The following is a 24236-nucleotide window of genomic DNA, read 5'->3' as shown; positions in this document are numbered from 1 at the left end:
AAACAAATTGCAATGGCTTTTTGTGCCGCCGTAAGCCAAGGCCAAGGTAACTGGCAGGGCCGGCACAATTAAATTGTACTCCATCTGAATGTGTATTTCCAATAGCCTTTTAAAACTAATAAAAACGTTTGGTGCCATCCCTGTGTTTTGTTTTTTTCTTGTATGCAGATGAGGGGCGTGTATCAGACCTGTTGCTGTCGGCCGAGGCAGCAAGTATCGGTAGCTAGCCTGCAACTTAGGGGCAAAGCATACTGATAGTAAAATAGTTCATTCAGTAATCCCCACTTTGTACTGCAGGCTCCTTAAAGCACGGTGGTTTCTTTCTCTGGGCAGGGGACAAACATACGACAGAAGTGCAATCTGACTTCCCTGTTTATTTACCGTCATGAAGAGGGGACGTATTTCTTGAGACAGGATATTTGAGAAGTCAATGTTTATTCATGTGCACAAAGAATTACCACGGTACACCACAAATTAAACCATGTTATCATTCCCGTGAGCTGCCAAGCACTGTGCAACTTGTTCAAATAAAAATAAAAGGAAACTAACAAAATGTAAAATAAAGCACTGACTAATGAAAGGGTTGGGTAAATATGCTATAAATTGATAATGCCCTTGTAGTACTACACCACCCGAGGAGAGCAGGCCACTGAAGACAGCGAAGTCGACGAGCAAGCTCAAGTGGCCATTTACGCTCAGAAAAGAAGGCGACAAGTACTCGCTGCCCAAACAGGTATGGCAAACTAAACTGCCTTGTTGGGAAAAGATGAGAGTTTCGTACATCATAGCTGCACGAAACTAATATGGTGTTCATTAATTAAGCCAAAGTTCCTGCGGTTAGTGTTTTCTGAGCCATTGAATTCTTCGTAGTAATTATAGCTAAATGATTTCGTGGTTTCCTGTCCAACTGCTATGGTGATACAAAATTCCAGTCTTTTCTAGCCAAGCTAAATGGTGACTTATGTCAGTAGTGTTATTACTGAGGTCTATTCAATTAATTCAACCATGTTTATTTGCACCTTCTCCACCTGTGTATAGCGCACAGCACCTTGGTGCTTGATTGTCCTAGGCACAAGAGTGCGCCCTACAGCGCTTGTCGTCGACTGCACGAGGTGCAAGGAAAGGTGCTGCCACGATGCTGTGTACCCTTTAACATTCCATAGAGTGGAAGCAGCAGAAGTCATGCCATCGTCGAAATACGATAGAACACTAAATAATATTCAAGTGTTACAAGTGTGAATAACAAGAAGGTCATTGCAATGTAGTATGGACAGACAAGGCACAAACCACTTAGTCAATTGTGAGCGCTTAAAATAAATAAAAAGCTATCAACCGCGTAAAAAAATTGCACAACATGCATCTTATGGTTTGAGGCGGGTGGGTACGTGCTGGCTATAAATAGCTCATGTCAACAAAAAGGTACAAAAGAAGTAGGTGAAGCGAAGAACAATTTAACAGACAGAACACTTTGTTTCAACATATGACAATGTAAAAAAAATAAAAATACGGAAGTCAATCTAACGAGCATATTTGCAGTTGTGACTGATTAGATAAAAATGAGTTGTTAGTCAAAAGAATAGGCATGTCTTGATATGAACGCACTTTGGTGTTTCTTCGCTATTTTTTAGGAATCAGAGGCCTACAAGGTATGGGGCTGGAACTACTGACGATGAGAGAGGAGGACGAGTTCATCCTTCGGCTAAAGGAAATAAACTTCAGCACCGGAAGCTCGAGTATGATGAAAAGCGGCTGGCCATGGAAGAAAAAAAAAAGGTCTCACTATTTGACGAAAGACTGCAAAAACTAGAAACTCAGTGTCAGCAAAATAATGAAAACTTGCTTGAGAACATAAAGCGTATGATCGAGCAGCATGAAAGCAAAACGCTTAGCCTTGTCACACAGCCCAGCTGATAAGTCTGGCAAGTGGGTGTGGGATTTTCTTTCAATAAGGCTCCGCAGAAAGACAAGAACGAGGTGTCTTTGTATCATTCCGTGTCTGTCTTTCTGTGGAGCCGTTTAAAAAAAATTACGAAATAAAGTACGTTCACTGTGTTGAAGAAACCCGAGTCAGCATTGTGGCATCAAATAATTATCCAGCAGCAGGGTTGAACTCCCACATATTGTGAGACCTGTGAACCATACATATTTAACAGGGATAGGCGGGCTAGTTGGTGGTCGATATTGGAATGCGTCATGTAACCGCACAAGAACAAGGGACAAAGAAGGAACACACAAGACAGGCGCGGCGCTTGCGCCAAGACAGGCGCATCCGCGCCTGTCTAGTGTGTTCCTTCTTTGTCCCTTGTTTTTGTGCGGTTACATAATGCATTCCAATATGAACCATACATGCAGGTGCGACAGTTCTCAAGGATAGCACCAACTTTGTACATACGTGAAGCATTTTGCCGGTGCAATTTGTGATCTTTTAGCAAATCCATAAAAGGAAACAGCCTGCTATCTTTCCGAAGGCCCATTCATCTGCTTGCCTTTCAATGCTCATATTTTTGTGAAAAGGCGCACTGCTGCACGGTAGGGCTAGACCCGCCATGGGGTTTCCGCAGCAGAGGTCCCAAGGGGTAGGCAGAATCACCGCCAGGGGTGTAGCCAGGGGGAGGGGGGGGGGCTTATGGGGCTTGAGCCCCCCCCCCCCTCCCGAAATTTTTTCGTGCTGTCCATGCACCGCGGACCAAAGCAACGCCCGGCGCCGGAAATCATTCTGAATTTTGTCTAGCATATCTTTTTCACGCTCGAAAAGACATTTCACCGCGAACACTGCGAACTCGGGCTGGATTTCGCGGCAATGCTTACGCAACAGGAGTCACATAACGCAAGCAGCCCCATCCGAGCACAAAGTTTCAAGGGCGTTTTGATGGCGAACGGGCTCGCCGCGGCATCTTGTGGAGGCCGCGGAATCAACGGAGCGCATGGATGTCAATTGCGAAACTTTATGGGTATAAATTTCTCATAAAATTCTGATGTGAAAGGTGCATTGATATTTCCAAAGTTGTGCTTTAAATTTTCAATTGCGGAGCTTTGTGGGTTTAATGTTCCTATAAATATTTGACGCCAAAGGTGCATTGACTTTTTTAAAGTCTTACATCGGAACATACAACAAGACAAGCCGAATCAACACCCTATCAGACGCGTGCGTCTAAATGTCGTACAAAAATCCCTCACGTGACCTGATCCTAGGTGCCTAGGGCATAGAGTTAGTAGAACAACTCTAGAGGAAAAGCTGGGCCGGAAAAGTGGGAACCTCTAGGGCGCCGCCCTATTGCTACTGGTCAATGTGGCCAGCGCATTTACTATTGAAAGAGTTGAAAACAAGTACAGGTCACCTTATGCTTTGTCATCTAAAAACGCATACCTGATGGCTTTATGAAGGTGGTGCGTTAATATTAAGTTTACAGAAAGCGATCACTAAGTCCGTGACTTATGTAAATCACGATGTACGCATTCATGCAATAAAGGATGACGCAAATTTCGGTTTCGAATCTGTTTTTTGGACGCGTAGTAGTTTCGTACAGTTTAGGTTTGACATGCGATCGCGTGTCGACATCAGAAGCTATGGCACATTCGTGCCTTATGTGCCACCGAAGCCCCGAAGTGCTCTGGCATATACCTTCACATGTAAGTGAACGAATGTATCTCCTTGTTGAGAATATCACGCGAGTAGGCAGCTCTTGTGGTGCATCACAATCGTTTGAGAAGCGTCACAGTAGAGCATTTTTCTACATGCAGAGCGGTGTTTTTATTTGCAGGTTTCCCTTCAGTAGGAAATTGCTGGACAGGTGGACCAGCGCACCGCAATTGTACTGGCGAAGCCACAAGTAACTGAAAGAATCTGTTTAATTGTTGCACTTTGAACAACCATGTTTCTACAAAGGCCACAGCAGAAAAACAGCCTGATGCCGAGTATTTCTGTGTCACGAAGTAATCAAGAGGCGACTGCCTAATGCGGACGAAATCGAGTGCATCGAGACTTAGAACGACAGAAAGCTGAGCAAGTTGGTAAGGATTCATTATGCAAAACAGAGGTGAGGCGTGCAGACAGGACACAAGAGTAGAGAAGTGGGCGGCGCCCGTGTAGCATGGTTGCTTGTAAATACTCTACTCTTGTGTCCTGTCTGCACGCCTCACCTCCGTTTTGCATAACGAGTGTATCAACCCACATAATAATCGCGTAGGCGTTTTATTAACTGTGCAATATTTTCAACACTTCCTTGCATGCCATTTCATGTGGAATATCTTTTCAGGTCACAAATTTGTGCAGCGAATCTATTTGCATGATCGACTCCGGGCCTGTGGGTCCGTTCACTTGCACTTGATGCTGAGTCTTTTACATGTATCCATAAACTGCAGATATGCACATCAGATCCCTGCGAGCATTTTCAAAATTCAGTTATTTTAGATAACAGGCACATATGCAATACTGACATAATCTCAAATACCACTAAGCAGCTGGGACACATTTTTGTTGACCATACTCGCAGGTAAAATGAGTAGATCATGTGGACAACTCCAGCTCATTTTCCTTAATTCAGTGTGCACAACGGGTATGCAAAAATAATTTTTTTATCGCGCACCGATTATTTTGCTGTATAAGCAAGAGAACCCACCACGTTAGTGTAACGTATCTTGTACATCACACTAATAAGTGCTTTAATTTACCAACTGAGATGAGTTAGTTTTATGGATCATTCAGTCATATCACACTGCAAGCTGCATTCATCAATCTTCAATTGGATTTTGCAAGTGTTTAATGGAACATGTTTCCCTTTTATGCAGATATGCAATGGCAAGCCCTTCCGTGTGTTCCAAAGGTGAAATTTAAGCTCTAAATAAAGAAGACATTTCTAGTCAGAAACAAGGAAAAATGGTGAATACAGAGTATCAGAAGCCCAAGGTACAGAAATTATGAGAAGTGTAGAATGATTTTAAGGAAAGAATGGTATTTGAAGATGCAAGATTCTTTAGTGGAAATCAAGCAAGTCAAAATAGGTAGAATACTCTGAGAAATTATGCGAGTAATGGGATAACACACAATGGGTCAGGAAATGCGTTGTTTTTCTGAAAAACTAAAGCTGATACTGTCATATCGTGAGTCACTTTAGCATCATGAGACTGCTGTTTGATAAATTCAGAAACAAACCAAAAAGCAGGCTATGCAAAAAAAAAAACTATTTAACGATGCTCTCTCCACACTGGGATAAATAATAAGAAACGGATCACGTCTAATGTGGACATATCAGACGCCTCGTGAAACACTAAAGGAAAAATTCAGTTTCGAGCTATGGCACTTGCCGCATAGATGTGGGGGGGCCTTTCACTAATAGTAATAGTTACCACTGCATCTAGAAATTGAAAGCATTCATGCAGACAAGGATGATTCTTTATATTTTTGGCTACCACTTCAAATGCCTCCACTAAGTGTTACAATGCTGCACGCAGCCATACTAAGGATCTCACAGCAACACTTGCAGGTAAAAAGCAAAAGCAGTCAAAGTGCTGGTGTATTCTGGACACTGTCATTGAAAACTTTTAGGCAAGAACAGTGCAAGAAACAAACATAAGAACTGCATTTATTTCCATAATTCCCTTTTTGAAGGGCCTTTTCTTTTTCCTTAGACAATGCCTTCGCCTAGCCACAGCAGCTCCCTCATACAGACTCCGCAAGCCAAGAGGCCGTGGAGGCAAATGCAGGTAAGAGGCAAGAAGCAATAGCACTGGTATCGACATTCATCTAATTTCTTCCTTTTTCTTTCGTTTAGGCAGCCAGCACACCTCGAACAGCCACCTTGACTGCGGGTGTGTCACCCTAGTCGCCAAGGGAACATTTGAGGGAAAGCGACAGGCAATGTGAACAGCCACTTCTCCATGTAAACGATACTCTTTCTCTCGGATGACTCCTACGCCTCGCCACGCCAGCACACTTGTGCACAAAGATGCCGTGGAGGCACGTGCAGGTCAGAGGCAAGAAGCAGTGGCACTGGTGTCGACATTCACCCAATTGCTTTGTTTTTCTTGCGTTGAGGCAGCCAGCACACCCCGAACAGCCACCTTCACTGCGGGTGTGTCAGTAGATTCCTGTTGTACATATGCTCATAATAAACTTCAGTAAACTTGAACTTGATAATAAACTTGAAGGCAAACGGGACATTGATGCATTGTTTTTTTGAACATTTATTGTACACATACAATATATGTTATACTTTGCAGTGCTACTTAGCGTATTTTGAAGCTTCCCCCTATATTTTGCACCTTTAATTATGTATGTGTTGTGTGGCCCTCAATGCAGCTCATGTTGTAGCAGCTGCTTTGTCAGTGTATCACACATTGGCTTAAGCTTGTGATATGCACATACTTCTCTCACGTATACAAAATAAGGTTCTATGTAGTCCTCAGTGTTACAGTAAAAACTGAAAGTAAACAGTCCGAGCGTGCAATTGTGTTTATTACAGTGATTCCTATGACAGTGACTGACAAGTTGACATCTTGAACTGGTCAATCCGTCATGGCAAGGAATTGTATGTATACATATAGAAAAAAAGGGGGTATGTGTGTGTTTGTAGTGGGGGGGTATAGGATTAGGGCGGTACGAAAAAACGTACCAACACCGTCCTCTAGACCCAATCCGTTAAGGTACCGTAACAAAGCGTATTATGCAGAAAGTTCATACAAGTATCTCTGATATTTACATACGCCTGACGACGCGAGCTACATATGCCATGACTCGCATTCGCGACTGCATCGCATGCCCCCCATATTATTCTGGTTAATTATGCTCACTGCACCAAGGTAACAGAAAGATCATGGGCACAGGTGCCTTTAAAGTATCTCGACCTTGCGAGGCACCGATGCGCGTGCCAGGGGAGCTGTCCGTGCGAACACTCCCTGGCACACACCTGCCTCTGCGGCCCCAACCTACGTACCGTTCTGCTTCGAGCTTTGATCCCCCCACTGTCCCTTGGGTGCCCTGGAGTTCCTGCACCGCCTGCTTTATTATAATCTCAGGTGCTCTCCTGAGACTTCCGTTTGTCGGTTACATGTGCCCTACAGCTGGATCAGCACTTATAATAGTAAAAAAAAACGATCTATCGTCGCGACAATAGATCGCGAAAGCGGCTTTTGCAACATACCGCGCCCGTGCGAAGAGAATTACGGAACGCCAACGCGGAATCCGACCACAGCTTCGAGCTCGTAACCTCGTCGAGTGACACTCCTGCAACAGGCGTGACCGCTGAAAACCGCATACCGCCGGAAACGTCAACAGAATCAGCCCTCGGTTGCATAACTGCCACCTGTACGGCCGACATGGACCACACCCACACCGTCCCGCAACATAGAATAAAGAACCAACTTATAAAGCCCAAACACACGGCTGCACGTACACATCACGACACTACTAGCGAGACGCCATGCTGCTACGCTGCTGCGGTTGCCGGATTAAAATTGACTACTGTCACCAAGTCTAGCAAGCTTCTCAGGAGCTGGCCACCTCAGCGCGTAGCAACATGGCGGCGCTCTTGCGGTTCCCGATTTCAATGCATTCAATGATTTCAATGCATGATTTCAACAGGCCCTATGGGTAGCTTGTCCTCTAGAGTCAGTATAGTAACTCTATGGCCTAGGGAAAGGATCGTTTAGTGACTTTTGAGAAGGTGGCGCCATGTGGCGCGTTGAATCTACGGCCGCTGCTCCGGCCCACGCCTACCGCTGGTCGTGTGTTGTCCGTGTTGTCTCCGCAGTGCGTTCAGTATTTGTTGGCGAAAAGTCGTGCAGTAGTAGTGGTCTCGCATGTCGGCTGGTCTTGGTGAACTCTGGTGGTGTGAGACCTGTATTTCTGAAGAATTCAGTGGTGCTGACGATCGAAATATTCAAGTGGCATAGCGCCTCGGCAATGCAATTTGCGAACTGGCGCTGTGCGGCAGCGTCGCCGTGTTCGCCCTTTTTGGCAGCGTCATCACATCGCACATGCACCTTTACTTGACGGGTGTCGTAGGCGGAGGTATTGTACGTGTTCTTCGCCACGACGTAGGTTACGCAAGTAATATAATGCTTAAGGCGGTGTTTGCTCACAACTGTTCACGCGACCTTGAAATGGGGCAGCGCATGTTTTCAATCGTGTTCAGTGCTAGTGCGCTATCCGTGACTTCATGTGATTTACATTTATCGTGGGCTTTGCGGCATTTATCGCGTAGTGCTGTAAACATAACGGAGCTTTAGTGACACCACATGGTCTGCCAGAATTCCACGAACTAAACTGCAGAGATGTTTAATATCGGTACTAAGGGCGCGATAAACACAGTGAGGTGGAGCTTAATACTGTGCCCGGTGATGATCACCTGCATCTCTGTTTTAGCAATGGGACGCAGGGTTCTGTATAAAGTTGAGACGATTGAATGTGTATATGCGTCTGCTATAACTTCATCGCAACACATTTATGTAATGCGATGAAGCAAACAGTGTATTGCGGTGATGGGATGTATGGCAGCCCTAGTTCCATCTTTGATGTCCCCGTTAACCTGGAGATATTGCCCCACCCGTTTTATATATATATATATATATATATATATATATATATATATATATATATATATATATATATATATATATATATATGTGTGTGTGTGTGTGTAGTGAGGTGAAGCTTATTAAGGCTGCCAATGCTTTGACAGTGTCAGACCTAACAGTTTCAGAATGACATGGCCAATATAACAGCCCAGACCTTCACTTTAACAATTTTATTAGGACTGTCAAACTAATTTTACAACACAGAAAAACAATGTAAACACCTCAAGAGGTGATTAGCAAGTAATACTGGAAAGCACAAATCTAGTGGGCAAGGGTGTGGTGAAGTGCTTTAAACACTCAACCGACACACCTTACGCGCTTAAAAATTTCTAGCATATTGATGCAGGTTTATCAGACTTATTGCGATATTGGTTGTTTTACAATGAAAATGATATTGGATAAGAGGATGCAAGCGACCCGTGTGCTGCTTGGTTATGCAAACCACATGGGTCCCACAAATACCCAAACAGGGTTCTTGTTTATGTATGCTGCTTGCATCCACTAATCTAAAGCTTTCTAATGTCAGCAGTATACAGAGAGGCTGTAGAAATAGGGCTTTGAACTTCACAACTCCAATTTTGTTTCTTCTATACTCATACAACCTAAACACTGCGCTGTCGTGACAGCATCTGCGTAGCTCATTGCGACATTTTGAGACAAAAGCAGTGATCACAGTTGCGTGTCCTAATATTACTCCAATAATTCTTTAAACAGTTCATTGTTTAAGCACGAAGCATGTCATGCCCAATTAGAAAATTAACCAAGCAATAAGCTACTTGAAGTAGCTAAAAACTAGGCAGTCTTCTGAAGTCAGCTTGATTTGCAGCTCCTAACATTGGCTATTATTGAATTAGAGCAAGGAAAGAACAGCTTGAATAAACGTATGTCTCATCAGAAAGTTGTGGCGGTGTGCTGCAGGCTAAGGCAGTGAAAGGAAGCCGCTTTGGCATTGGTCCCAAAACCAGGCACCACACCCGAGGCGACTTCACTTGGCTTTGCCATCTGCAAATTTGCTTTCCCGAGCACAGAATACTCAATGTGAGCTCAATGCACATCACCCAAATTGGGGATGCAAAGACGTAAGGCCAAGAGGATGCCACCTTGACGCAGCAGACACCGCAGACCTCAAATTAACAAAGAACACCAACTATCCCAACTGCCACACCCTCCATTCGAACCAGAAGGGCAGTACACTTGCATAGCTTAGGCAACTGGGGCCTTCATCCAGAGTGTCAGCGCGACTCTACCCCAAGAGGCAGCGACCATTATCCGATATAACATTTGACCAAGGGGTGAAAATGTACCACATTCACAAAATCAGGGTTTCAGGTTGGGAGCATTTCCGTGATGCACTTGAGTCTGCAGAATGTGAAGGTGTTGAAGAATCGCTAGCGACACGCATTCCTTTCACAGTACAAAGAGCGACATGCGAACTAGAGCTTACTGAGGCAAAATCCAGCCCTGACAAGCACCTGCTGCAACTTTGGGGTGAGCAAGCCAAGCTATATACTTAAACTGTGGCCACATGCAACAGACCCTGATCAATGTTCTGCACAAGACTGAGCAGGCAAGATGTCATGTTAAGAAACTTGCCAGAGACTAGTGGATGGAGCACTGCGTGTAATTTGAGCGCATAGGTCTCGGTAAGCTGAGACAAATTCTCGGCTCTAACAGGATGAACCAAATACTGTAATAATATTGATCTTCAGTCCTACCTCGATCTTCAGTGCACATCTGAAAAATTTGAGTAACAAGCTGCATATGCTTTCCCTGACCCCCTCACAGCGACTGGGTCGTCACCAGAATTGTACACACCTTAATGACCACTTGCCAAGGAAGGAATGGAAAGCCTCTTTATGATGCCAGAACCTGTCATTGCTCTCGAGCATGTCAACACTTAAAGCACTCGTAGCAAAGATGCAGTCATTTTGCAGATGTTAAGGAATCTTGCCGAAACGAGAAAGCAAGCACTACTGCTTGTAATCAATGAAATCTGGAATATTGGAAATTCCCACAGGGTGGAAACACTTGGTCATGATGCCACTACCGAAACCAGGCAAGAGACCTGACACCATAGCCAACCTTCGATTAGTCTCATTCACACTGACAGTGTGCAAATTGATTGAAGGAATGTTGCTCGCGAGGCTGAACCACCATCTGGGAAAGACAAGACTATTTCCACCTGTGCCAGATTGGTTTCTGGCCTAAGGTTGACGTGCGACAATAATCTCTTTCTGCATCAAAGCATTGCCAATACCAGCCGCTTTGGAGGAAAGATATATGGGTTCTTAGTCGCAGTCGAACCAAGAAGGATGTTGAGCACAGTCTGCAACGAGGAGGTACTGGTGGCCTTTCGTGAAGCCTATCCAGGCATTAGGGTTGCCAGTGTTGCCAAAGCCTCCTATGCAACCAAATGTTTGAAATACGAAATTACAGTAAACAGCCAAAGACTTTTACGATCTGCACAGGTGAAAATGCAGGTGAAACCCGGACCAGCACACTTGGTTGCAGGAGTGATTTGCTGATGAGGTAAGGCGGCGACTTAACAGTTGGTGATAAGGTACACCGAATGCAGGTATGTGCAGTCTGTGTATATACTGTTAGGCTGAAACAGATGAATTTTCTCCAAACGAATATCAAAAGCTCATTCTTTTTCAGGATGCCACTCATGTGCTTTAGGTAAGTGTGGACAGGGTTATATAAAGCTGCATAGGCAAAATGACAACTAGGTACAGCTGGTAAGCGTACATTTCTTTCTGGGCTAAATTCTTGCTCCTTGAACTCATTCCAGATCATTAACTGTAGCACCAAAGTAGTGGACCAGTACCAGGACAAAGGCATATAGTGTGCCCATCTCAATTATTGTGCTTAAGCCAGTCTTCTCTTCTACAGCAATAGCTGCTATGGGCTAACTCCCCTGGTTGTTCTGATGTCTACTGGTGTTGTCACTGAAATTCCCAAATTTCTTGCTAGAATATTTGAAATAAAGTTCTCATTGTGCTGCGAGAATTCAAACATACGATCAAAAGATTGGCAGTCCACAATTCTATATTTCAGCCACTCTGCTGAAGGTACAGTCGTGGTGAATACTGATCCCGGAGAGCGTGATCTAGCCAACAGGTGCCATGATTGGCTAGCACCTGCTCAATGTCTGCGCACTGTATATAGAGCTGGCGTTCACACCTTCAAGTTCTTATACGTCACCTTCCCACTTGTGAAGGCAGTCCTATGTTAAATTTTCTTCATACATGCAATGACAATGATTGGGTGCATCTGCTTCATTAATCTTCTTCTAGTGCTTGGCTTCTCAGATTTACTGGATGGAGCTGTTGGTGTCGTGTTTTCCTCAGGCACAGCGGGAGACCTAGCAATGGGTAGCCCAAATATATATTTGAGAAAACCAAAACGAATTCAGCAGTAAGAAGCTAAAGGGTTGTTTTGGTGTAGACCAGTGGCCGAGTCCAGATATGAAACAGGAGGAAGAAAAGCCGAGTCTTTCCACTTCAACACCGGGGGGCACAACTCCCACAAATAAATACGACGCTTACTTATTTTACTTTTTTAAAGGAGATTACCGACTTGCATTTGCAAGTGTTCACTTCAACAAACACTGCATGAAGTAAGCTTCCTGCACATATTTCACCAGCTACTGCATCATTGTTTCACATTATGAGTGAGACTGCAATTTTCTTTATGCCACAACTTGCCCAATATAGTGTTTTGCAGTAGGATGTTAGCAGTGCTATTAGGGCACTTAAACAGTCATGAATAGTAGTAGAAAGAAAAAAATAAAAGTAAGAAAGCAGTGGCTTTTTGTACGTAGACTACGCATACACCTGGTTCTCTTACGGTCATTTTTCCCTATCCGCTAAACCATTCTAAACAAGAAAAGCTTACACACAATTATAGTGCAAAGTCAGAGCACAACTAAACCACAGGTATCCTTGGTAAGCAAAGCATATTAATTTGGCGACATTTTCTGCGGCCCTTCTATTGGGCTTTCTTTCCTTCCTTTTCAGCTGTGCAGGTTCATTAAGTGATGAGACAGTTTGACAATTTTAATCATTGAAAGACTTGGCGAAACCTTTTTTAGGTTGTTTTTTCTTGGTTTCAGACTCTGCACATTGCATTTTAAGGCGTGTTTTCCGTGTTTGTTGCTTTTTCTTTATAGGTAGGGCATGTTAGCATTTTGTACACCATGTCAAGTATGTGGGGCCATAGACTGTTCTTAGCTGGAGTCTTGCCCTTTCATTCTGTACAATATGATGTCGGTTTTTTGTGTCCAAGACCGTTTGACAGTGCGATTGTAGCATTTTGCTAAGTTTTGCCTCTGTCACCCAAGCTTGAAAGATTGTTACCTACTGTTTGGTGGCATGACACATGTGGCATTTTTTTTTTCAATAAAAGGAAGTCTGTCACTTATCCTATGCACTGGTTGTCTTTTGTCTCTTTGAATTGTAATTTGTTGCCTATATTTGCTCTTTTGTTGTATTTCAGATTAGGAATGGCTGTCATAATCGACATTTAACCATATTGCAAACAATGTGGATGATATGTACTTGCAATATATGGCCACCATAAATATAAAAGAAGTTAATCATTCAAGAATAGTGCCTTTGCATGGTGGTGCAGCCATGAATTGTGGCTATAAGGTACCAGCGCTGCAGGTAGCACTGCTTGTGCAGAATATAGTTCGACTCTACTACTTTCAAACATCATTGTTTTTATGTGCATTTGTACAGCTCCAGTTTCTGTGAACAACACACATCTGGTGGAAGAGTGGCTTTGATTGATTGATGATTGATGTTTAATGGCACAAGGGCCAGGTATGGCCAAAGAGCGCCGTGTCCTCGGTGATGAGTTCGCAGTGTAATTATGAGTTCTATGAAATTGGTGTGACGTGGCTGTAAAGGTGCCTTAAAAATAGTCGCGCTAAAGTGCGTAAAATCTATATAATAAGATTATAGCGATGACGTATGACGTGTGCTATGAACATTAAGATGCATTTAAGAAAAATAATACGATGTGTTAAAATATATCAGGTTATAAGATATGCTAAAGCACTGCTGCCTCCTTAGAGCCCTTGAAACACAAGGACCTGGAGGCATGTGCTATACAGTACAACTATCCCAGCGGCATCCTATAAAGAGAGGAAGCGCTACGTATGCATGGGACTAATAACATGTAAGACCACATCTCTGAGGAAACCTAGGACTGTGTCTGCATTAAAAAGCGGTTCTGGACCGAGAAACATTACAGGATGAAGAGGAATGTGCTGCCTGTATGCTAAGGAAAAATGTCTCATTCTCTCATATTCGGCTTCCCGACACTCCAGAAGGCTTGCACCTACATATTAGCATATTCGCATATTAGTAAAGGCAGTTGTTTTTATAGTAGCCTGTTTGCCCAGTGTAGAAGCCGCTGCGGGGTGTCAGGATCTCATACACATCTTCAGCTTTGCAGGGGACACGGCATCTGGCACATAGTTTGTCACAGGCCATGTATTCGGGGCAAGTTGAGTTTACTCACTTGCAAAAGGAGAACCAAGCTTGTTGGATATGAAGTAAACCGCCTGTATACTCAGTGGCCTTCTTCAATTTGTGTGACATATTTGTTTATAGCGACCCTTGTTTTATGCACTTCTTGTCCAGCAGGGGTCTTTTGCTTTTGAAACACTCCGGATAGCTTTCAGCAAGCTGGACAGGAATAACACTGAAAAACCAGCAGATGTTAATTGTCGCACTTATCATGTGAAGCTTCATACAGTATGATGAGGGCGTAAATAAATAAGGGTGTTCCTCAAGGCCTTGTAGCACATCTCACGAGTTTGGAGCAACATGCTGTATAGCACTTTTCTGAACGCGTGCTATAGGTTTAGCAGGTGTCGCCATGGTTGAAGTGCAGCGCAAGGTCAAGAAAACAGATATCTATGAGCAGCACCCAGGTAAAGGAGACTGGGAAAACTTGTGGGAAGCTTGTTGAACATCTGGTTGACCCACTTGCTGGCTTCATCAGGTAAATTATGATAAAGAGAAGGAAGTCATCAACACATCAGAAGGTTTTTACATATAAACACTGTGCTAAGGTCATAACACGCCAACAAGCCTTAGTGCGCAGGCTATACACGACCAACTACATATGCCTTCTGTTCGGACAAAAAGCTGCTCATTGTCACTAACGAGGATGGAGTGGACAAAGAAAACAGCAGGTCCATTAATTTCGTTTCACTGGTATCAAGTGTTTTGTAAGTGTGCATCGCCATACTCCCCAATGCCTTGGGTGACATCAGCAAGGACCAGCTTGAGGCTAGGGGTAATAGACTTCTTTACAAGCTAAAAATGCATGCATGCCTGGAGCACACATTGCGTCCAAAATGTATGCATTTCACAGGGGCACTGGAGAAGGAATAGATTATTGAATGTAGGCAAAGACAAGCTTATCTGCTACTAAACACCCATTACTGTTGCCATGTTACGACCTCTGAAACAATCCCTCTCGAACAGGAAATTATATTTGTGTGTCCATAAAGAGGGAAGATGGGCAAAGCCCCTTCAGCAATGAGGCCAGCTTCAAAAGCCGACTTTGCACATCCTGAATGCTTCCTTCTTACGACTTTGCTGGGTGCAAGCATTCTACTGTCCAAAAGCTGTCATTGAGAACACTGTTGGTTTGGTGGCAATACAGTTCAAAAGCGATTGCAACAAACCTCCCTTCCTAGTTGGCCTGTATGCTCACGGTGCTTATGAAGCAACACCATGAGGCAAGCAAGGTGAATGGATGCCTCCAAGCCCTTGTTCGTTTATCACATTGTTCTGTTAGTAACAACCATGAGACCTGAAGCCAACAAGCTCATGTTCGGCACTCGTGTGGTTACTGTGGAGGATCCATAAAAAGCACAAAAACAGGAAACTCAAGGGAGAGAATAAAGCACCATTTACCCCTTGCTGCAGCCCGCCCCCTTCTTTTATTTTGTCTGGTCGAGCTACATCTTTTTACTATAGATAGGCATGAACTTAGGTGATGTTCCCAATCAGTGTCCAATCTTTATATACACTACGTGCTGGTTCAAAGAGGCTCGAAACACTGCAATGGAAGCTTCAAGTAGAAAAGGTGCCTGGAAGAAAAAAAAAAGCTGTCCTGCAACGATCTCGGCAACATCTTGTCCCCTTAATAAAAATTGTCCTTCCATATCAATTTGAACCCTCCAGTTTAGAGTAAAGTACCAGTTCGCTTATGAACAATGAATCAATTCTCAAAGAGCATGTGCAGTCCAGCCAAAAGCAGGGGCAAGAATCTGCATTGTGCTCCTGCATTGAAGGTGAATAACGCGTACCATAATGGCGAATGTGCTTTAGTAAGCTTCCCTGCAATATGAATTTGTAATGTACAAAGAATTGTCAATGAAGCTTACCACGAGCACAGACGATCTTGCAAATTATGTCACAATTGAAAATAATGAACACAGTGTAAACCTATGTGCTGTTTCCACTCTTAGTGTGCTTTACTGCACGATGCCTATTTTCACCCCTCTATTGCGGTGTAGCAAGCTACAAAAGAAACACTGCATAATTAGGCTCTTTAGGATTATCTTTCTCGCAATACACCACTAGTTCGCGATGAAGCCTGAGCAATGTACTGCGGTGAAGCATACTAAAAGTGAAAAGGGGCCACTGTCACTGGACATAATAAGAGTTCTTTAATTACACACTCGCGCACCTGCCGCCTCTCAGGTCGCCTAAGTGGACATACTATGCTGGCTGATAGCGGCCCCTCCCACTTTTAGTATGCTTCACCGCGAAACTTAAATGTACTGCGGCGAAGAAGCAGTACATTTGTATTGAATGAATAAACAAATATTTTTTTACAGGAGTACAGAAATAAATGTGCACCATGCATCAGTCTACCACACAGAAGAGCGTCGCAACAAACGATAGCTGATTCACACAGGCCGTGCAGCCCACTTATCAGTCGTAAAGGGTATTATGGGTAACTCGAAATTTCAGATACACGAATATGTTTATGTTTACGTTCGCACTCCTTGCGTAATGAGACTGCCAGAACTTCCACAATGTAAAGTAATTTACAACACACAAGCGCAAAGAACACAGCCGTATGTCTCGTTTTCAACTCGCTCGTCATGCAAATGACATATAGCACGGAAAAACGTGAACATGCTCTGTGTTAGCATCGTAAACTTCATACTAGGCAAGGAGCTAGCACACCACAATCCCGCGACAGCCGCTAATGAGAACAAAACGAGAGCACATGTCTGTGAACGCGCAAACGGAGCCCCTAAGCCACTCTGCTCCTCCACCACCTCCGCTGCACCACTCGTTTCGAGCACAGCACACCAAACACACATTCAGCGCTGAACAGTGGGCGGTCGACGCAGTCGCATTTACATGACTTGCAGCGAGCAGCACATCCCTCGATGTCCGTTAAGCAAAGTCGGACACGGCGACGCCACATCGCGGTTCGCAGAACTTCGCTGCCGAGGCGCTAGGCCACTTCGATATTTCAATTGTCACCACCGCCGGCTTCTCAAGAAAGCACGAGTCACACAACGCTCATTCTGTACTGCGAGAGCTCACTGAGGCCAACGCAGCACTGCCGCACCGCCACTACTCACGGCTTTCCGCCAAGTAACACAGAAGCTACAACCAATACAGAAGCAACGCACGAACGATCACATGACCAATGTTGAACAACGCGCGGTCTAGTGAACGATCACGCCGAGGACGAACACGTTACGGCGTCGCTCGGCGCCATCGTCGCGCCTTCTCAAAATTTCCTAAACGATTCTGTCCCTAGGCACCTAGGATCAGGTCACGTGACGGATTTTTGTACGACATTTAGGCGCACGCCTCTCAGACAAGTTGACAAAGCCCGCAGCAAGGTCCGATGAGATGAAGCGTTGTGGTGGTTCATTTCTGCCGTCATGACACATAAAAAAATATCAACATTTTTTTTTCACCTACGACAAAGCACCCACGTCAAGACAATAAAGCCAGCCAAGGTATAACTACGTCCTTAATATTTTTTTTTCTACTCTGACTTATATTCGCGAGGACACATTGAGCTTTTTTTTTCTCCTCGCTACCATACCCGCGGGCTGCCAGAGCCAGCCAGAGCGCATGCGTTTTTCTCGTATGGCACCTACCATCGCGCGGCGCACTTCGGTGCGCGTTCGCTTTCTCTGGCCGAGTGGATTTTCGCCTGGCACAGTTTTGAACGCTTTCTGGCTAGCAGAGGAGAAAATGAAACTACGGTCGCTCGCCGCCATCACTGTGGGGACTCTACGAATTGCACCGCGTTCGCTTGAGCGCAACCTCTCCGGAAAGTCTTGTCTCGCCTGTGTAGGAACTGAGCAGTATGCGTATGGTTCTCGGTGGACCAAGCGTCTTACGTTTTCTTCAATATTCCTTCGGTAGCCACATTGTTTGCCCAAAGTAAGCATTCGATTGTGGCCAACATACTTTGCGTTTCTGTCATTTCGGTACCCAGGCCCCACAAAAGAAAAAACAAAAGACATTGTCGCGGCGCAGCGAATTGTCGCACGGTGAAAGTTAGATTTTGTTACTTCTTCTTTTGCGGAAAGGAATAGGCCACCGGACGCTTCAGTTACCGGATACTCTTATTATACAGTATTGCGATAGCAATTATATGGAACCTCCAAGCGCATTCCTGCCGTTGCCCTCATGTTTCGTATAAAGTCCAAGGGCGATAACATCGTGACCGCGCGCCGCATGCTGTATGTGCGAGTGAAAGCGTAGGGAGGGGGGTGGGGGGCTGGAATGGGTGAGCCAACGATGGTGGCTCAGTCTTGCGCCCGCAAAAGAGAAAAGCGGGGAGCAAGCGCACCGCCTTCCGTCGCGCGCGATACAACGGGGGGAGTGGCTGGAATAGGGGTGGGATCTAGGATTCTATGTATCTGTGATTGCGCAACATGTTTATTTGCCTTGTTTGACGCATTATATACAGTGACTTTTTTTAGATACGTAGGTTTATTGGAGACTTATACATATATTTAAATAAATAAGTCAGTTGCAGACTTTTTGAAGCAGCAACGCAACGAGTTTAATGAGACGGGAATCACGCGACTCGTCAGACATTGGGACAAATGTCTAAATGCTCATGGAGACTACTTTTGAATAAAGTACCCCGGTTGTCATATATTCGCATTGGCTCACTTTCATTTGACTCGCCCTCGTATATTTTGCAGAACTCCAGCTTTTTATACGTGCTCTCTGTTCGGGCTATAATTTCGGTGCAATTACTCACGACACACGACCGGTGACAGCTGCTCCTGCGTAATACATTAGAACAAATGAAAGCGTCATTGAGATTTTTCACTGGCCGTTGCATATGTAAAAGAATCTAGGCAAGGTTCTTCAATGACAAAGTTTCATTACCATTTTGTCCTCAACTTGTTAATTTCATGGCCTTTACATTTTTCATATCAGCGGCATGCACTGCTTTGCTGGTTTCGAACTGATATAGTTCGAAAGTTCGTGTGATATTTTATTTACTTATTAAATATACAAAAAACATGGAAGCGTTGATATCAGTTATTTTGGGCACAACTTTTGGCACACACAAGTATATTGTTATGTGAAACTCTTCTTGGTTACAATTTTACTTGCTTTTATAGTGCGTAGCGTTCAAGAATTCGTTTGCAGCATCTTTGGAAATGGCAACGCAGTTATTATTCATGCATTTTATCCCGAGACAAATTGTTTAAGAGGAAGCTTTTGCTCGGGCCCAAGTATTCGAATACATGTAAAACGCAGAATCGATTTTCTGTGATAACCTCTAGGGTGCAATAACGTAAAACTATTCCAAACTTTTCTATTCTAATTCTGCAATCAGCTCTACGCGATTGGTCAAAAACTTTTTCTGGACCACCCCCACGTCGCCTCTCTGGGACGCGAAGTCCCGAAAACCGCAACAGCTTCCCATCTGATATTAATCTTTTTTTATTTATTGGTACCTCAAATACCCCATTTGGGGTTTTACATGACGGGTGGGCATATTTAGATCATATCTTCAATGAATACCTTGAACGACGTCTACAAAATGATTATGCATGATTGGACAGAACAAAAGAAAAATAGTTATTTCTGATTCGACGCTTGTCCACCATTCGACTTCGGCTATTGGTCAAAAGCTTTTGGGCTGCACCCATTTCACGTGCCTGTCACTCGACGTCACAAAACCGCAAAAACTCACCGCGTCAAAGTGACGTGTACGCGTTGAAGATGCATTATTATGCCAAACAAAATTGAATTTTCTTCTGAATAGCCGCAGGCTGCCCCGTGCCGAAAGGAATAAAAGATGGCTGCCGCCGATCGCTCAGGCACTGGCTTCTCGCACCTGTCGGGAGCATGGGTTGATTTACGTATAATAAAACTTTTTGCGTGGCCGTGTAACGTTTTCTAGCGCTTTCGGCACGTTTACGACCTCGTTCTGCCAACTCTTCTTTGCTGAGGATCCGTTTTAGCGTCATTCCTAAACTTCCGTTGCATGGCGTCGCGATTTTCGACCAGCCACCGCAAGCTGAGTAAGGGAAAGCGGACCAATCGCAGACACCAGCACCACGTTCTTCATCCGGTTATCGATTTTCAGTGCAGTGGCTCGGCCCCATCGAATCCCTCTCCAATTGAGCGTGCTCCTCGCCTCTTGTCAGCCAATTAGGTAAGACAAGCCGCTCAGTGTAGGCAATGTTATTCGTTTTTCAAGCAAACAAAAGTGACCTCCTATGAACGAGCAGAGCGTTTGATTAGTGTGCACAGACAACCCTGCGGGTGACCGCCCGATGCTTGCGTCGGCGGTTACGCGATTTTGACGTCAGGAGATTGGAATAAAAACACATCGGAATAGTTTTACGTTATAGGGCCCCTGGATCACTTTTAATGAAATTTGTTGCATTTGAGAGAGAAAGTTAAATTCTAGTGTTTGTTGGAAGCAGAATTTCCATTTAGGGCCTGAACACTGTTCAAAATATTTTGAAAAACTAAAGTTAAAAAAAAATAGAAGCACGACGTTTACAAACTAATAGCTCTGCATCAAGTATACATGTCGCTGTTCTGTAAACGGCCTCTATTATAACAGTCAAAGCGGAGAAATTTGATGTGTCAACTCATATCATACGTGAATTGGTTACGCTGTGTACAACGGTTCTGCGAAAGCCGTATTTCCATAATGCTCAATTTCTTGAGGTTCATGTGTAATATAGCAGTTTTGTCCGCTGTATATGTACTCTTAGGTGCAATTCACAGAATTGTGATATCATTTTTCATTGCTGAGTCAGAGTTTTAAACTTGATAGTATCGTTTTCTGAAAATTTGCGATTTCGGTCAATTTTCAATAAAGAATTGACAACCTAAATGAAAAATTCGAAACCAGCAGTCACTAGAATTTAAGTTTTTCTTTTAAATGCAACAAGCCTCGTCAAAGTTGCTGTATTGGTTGCCGATAAAAAAGGAATTCTCCTTCTACATGTATTTAGATACGGGTACACGAGCTAAAGCTTCCTCTTAAGGATGTCGAGCTGTAATGTGAGCCTTGTGCTGTAATGTCAGCCTTGTGCTCTCAGACCTGTTTTGGTATTTTTTTGGTCACTGTTGTTTTCTGCTGCAAATCTAAAAAGCTTAACCTGCGTTTGGTCTGCAGTTAGACATTATTCACAAACAGATCGCTTGTTGTTTCCTCAAGCAACACGAAAAGTTTGTCTTGTCTCATATAGGTGTGACTGTATGCATGTTTGTCTGAGTCACGTTATGCAGCAATTAGCTGTATATATTGACAATCATCAATACCGGGAACTTGGCCGCATCATGACGACTGCCCATGTATGGGTCTTTCAACTGGCAGATAATCCTATTGGGGCACATGATGGCTTGATATTTCAGCGCGTGAAACCGTTTGTGCCCAGACAAGAACAGCTTCTGGTCCTTTGATGGTCGGCAAATGGCCCGCGCTGTACCATCTATGAAGCTCCAGCAGCCTCTTTGGAATACAAGACCAGCAAGTAAACGTTGCGTGAATAAACCACACATTGAGACAGTACCGAGAACGTACCTGGGGAAAGTTTTCCAAATTAGTGAGCTCCAACCAGAAGTGGTTATCTACGTGGTGCAGAAGGTAGTCAAAAGCACTCTCAAAGTACCGCATTTGTCGCTGGCGAAATCACCGAGTAACGTCGTCCGAAGAGTGGCTCCAGTTCATGCAGCCAGTTCGAATATGCCAGACGCCGCAGAGTTAGGCAAATACTCTCATCTCCTGGAATTTTAACGCACTGCGGTATCGACACAACTTCCGGCAGTAGTAGTGCAATCTGCAGCCTTCGCACATGGTGTTTTTTCCAAAGGAAAGTTTGTGCGGAGTTGCCCGCTGTCCATCCTATGTTTAGGTAGCCGTGAACTGAGAGCGGGTCTGGTTGCGTGTATTCGAGCACTTCGAGGCACAGCAAATCTTCCTATTTCCGACCACTTCAACCGCGGACATAAGTAAACGGTCATGTAGTAAACTTTTCAATGACATCGCTTGTCGCGCGAGCGCGAATCACGTAACAAGACAGCACAGATTCCACAAAAACGTCGCCACCACATGGGCACCTGTCATCAACGCTTTAAACAAGGCTTCGACTGGATCCGGAAAGCATTCCGTGACCATCACGAAGTCGAGGCTTGATTTTTCGCACTGGAAACTACAGCACTCACGCCTTAAAAGCACATGCCTACATGCTTTAGAAACAAATGATATATATATATATATATATATATATATATATATATATATATATATATATATATATATACGCGTGTTTTGCTTTGTAAACATCACATAAAGTGATGTTATTTTTATTTCCCTACACCGTATTTAGTCCGAGGGCGCTGCAAGCATAAAGGGCCCGCTCCGCTACGCTAAACGCATAGCTCAAACGTGAAAATCGCGCGCGGCTCCACTGTGGCTTAGCGCGGCAACTCGAATTCAGCAGAGCGGACTGTAAAGACGCTCCACTAAAACACTCTAGTGCTTTCGTGATGCTTATCGTTACTGTAGGGATAGAACTCGCTGAAGTTTCTACCATTCTCGTTGCATATTCACGCCATTTCCCTATAGAGCCAGATAGATGAATTTATTCTCTGTGTCATTTTTGGGATTTCAGTTAACTTGTATGACTATCTTTGCGTGTTAATTGTGGCACCGGTATGCTGTTTTGATGCGGGAAGGCCTACCTGACCGATTGGCAAGGTATTTTATTTCTTCGCTGTCCGTGTTTGCAAGTACTAGTGTATAATTTGGTTCGTGCAAGGTCTGTGCAACTTGGGCCAAGAGTGCATGCTTCCGCAATTTGTCAGCTAGGATGCGGAAGAACACAATCACCGTCCGAACATGCCATAAGCGCTGTCTCTAAGGTATTTATAAACTTCATGAGCGTAGTCCGTCAGCGCACGTACGCCCTATATACAGGGTGATCATTTTTAAGTTTTATTATTTTTTTTATATCGGCTGTTTCAGATGCCGTAATTCTAGTCCTTGAACTTGATTCTTAAACGACGCATAAATTACTTGCATGGCAACCAAAAACACGTATTCAGCTAATTAACAAAAATTCACAAATAACTTTGTAATTAATTACCTTACGGTACATATTGCAATTTTCTAATTGTATCCGGCGAGATTGTCAGACGTATTCATTCGGAATGAATTTCCAAGGGGACACCTGTTTGAAGATATGCGCCATTACACTCACCGTAAAAATGTATTGTTGGTCTACTTACTTTTTTTAACAAAATGCTATTTGATGAATTAAAGCACAAAAGTGAATGGAACACCCACGTATTTGGTCTCGCACTTTGGAAAATAATACCTCGAAACTGGTATAATCCCGGCTATTCATTTAAAGTGGATGCGTCCTGCCAACTCAGGCTGCAATTAGTAAATTGCAACATGCGCCGTGAAGTAATTAATTTAGAAGTAAATAAGTGGATTTTCGCTAATTAGTTGAGTATGTGTTTGGATATCGCGTGCTAGTAATTTTGGCCTTTTCGGATAAAGGTAGGTTTAGCCTAGGTACGTAATGTGCAGATATTTCGCAAGAAACGCAGCTTAATTGTCCAGACTACAATCGTAGGAACCGTTAGGAGCGCAACAGTCGTAACACATGCACGCGTATTTGTTGGAAGGCCCGCCGCTACTTTTACGTTTCATACAGATACGACAGTTACGACGTAGCCAACAAGCGCCGCAGTTTCCCTTTTAAATTTCCCGTGACGCAACTTCCGGCATCCCGAGTTAGAGCAACAGCCATGACTGCGTATGCTATGTGCGTTGTACGAGCTCTAACGCTGCCCGTATTTCTTTAGTGCCTTCGCTTAGAGGTTTGTTTTTTTTTCGTAGTATCGCCATGTTAAAATCCATTAAGACGCAACTGGTCAGCTCACGTTTTGATTTGCCGGTGTTAATAAGCATAACACATCCAACTTACAATGGGCACTACCGGCATTGTTAACGATCTTAACGCAAGTAACGCGCGATACGAGCTTTACAACAGGTGCGCGCTTTGCTGACGTTACGACCGCAGGCTGAACATACCTTAATCCAGCTTAACGGTAAGAATTATGCTACCTGTCACAGGCAATTTTTAAAAGTTCCGT

General features: G+C 44.0%; 1 protein-coding gene and 1 long non-coding RNA gene across 6 annotated transcripts in view; one reads left to right on the top strand and one right to left on the bottom strand.

Annotated features, from left to right (window-relative positions):
* LOC126516448 (papilin-like) overlaps positions 1–24236 on the bottom strand; it is a 530520-nt gene that overhangs the window by 192400 nt on the left and 313884 nt on the right. The window lies entirely within an intron of this gene.
* On the top strand, positions 4806–6005 carry LOC140215162 (uncharacterized). Its single transcript, XR_011892085.1, has 3 exons — positions 4806–4823; positions 5629–5703; positions 5772–6005. It is a non-coding gene; the product is annotated as an uncharacterized lncRNA (long non-coding RNA).

Source organism: Dermacentor andersoni, chromosome 1, assembly GCF_023375885.2.
Source record: "Dermacentor andersoni chromosome 1, qqDerAnde1_hic_scaffold, whole genome shotgun sequence".
Classification (NCBI taxonomy): domain Eukaryota; kingdom Metazoa; phylum Arthropoda; class Arachnida; order Ixodida; family Ixodidae; genus Dermacentor; species Dermacentor andersoni.
The sequence above is the reverse complement of the archived record's forward strand: the minus strand, read 5'-3'. Positions and strand labels throughout refer to the sequence as shown.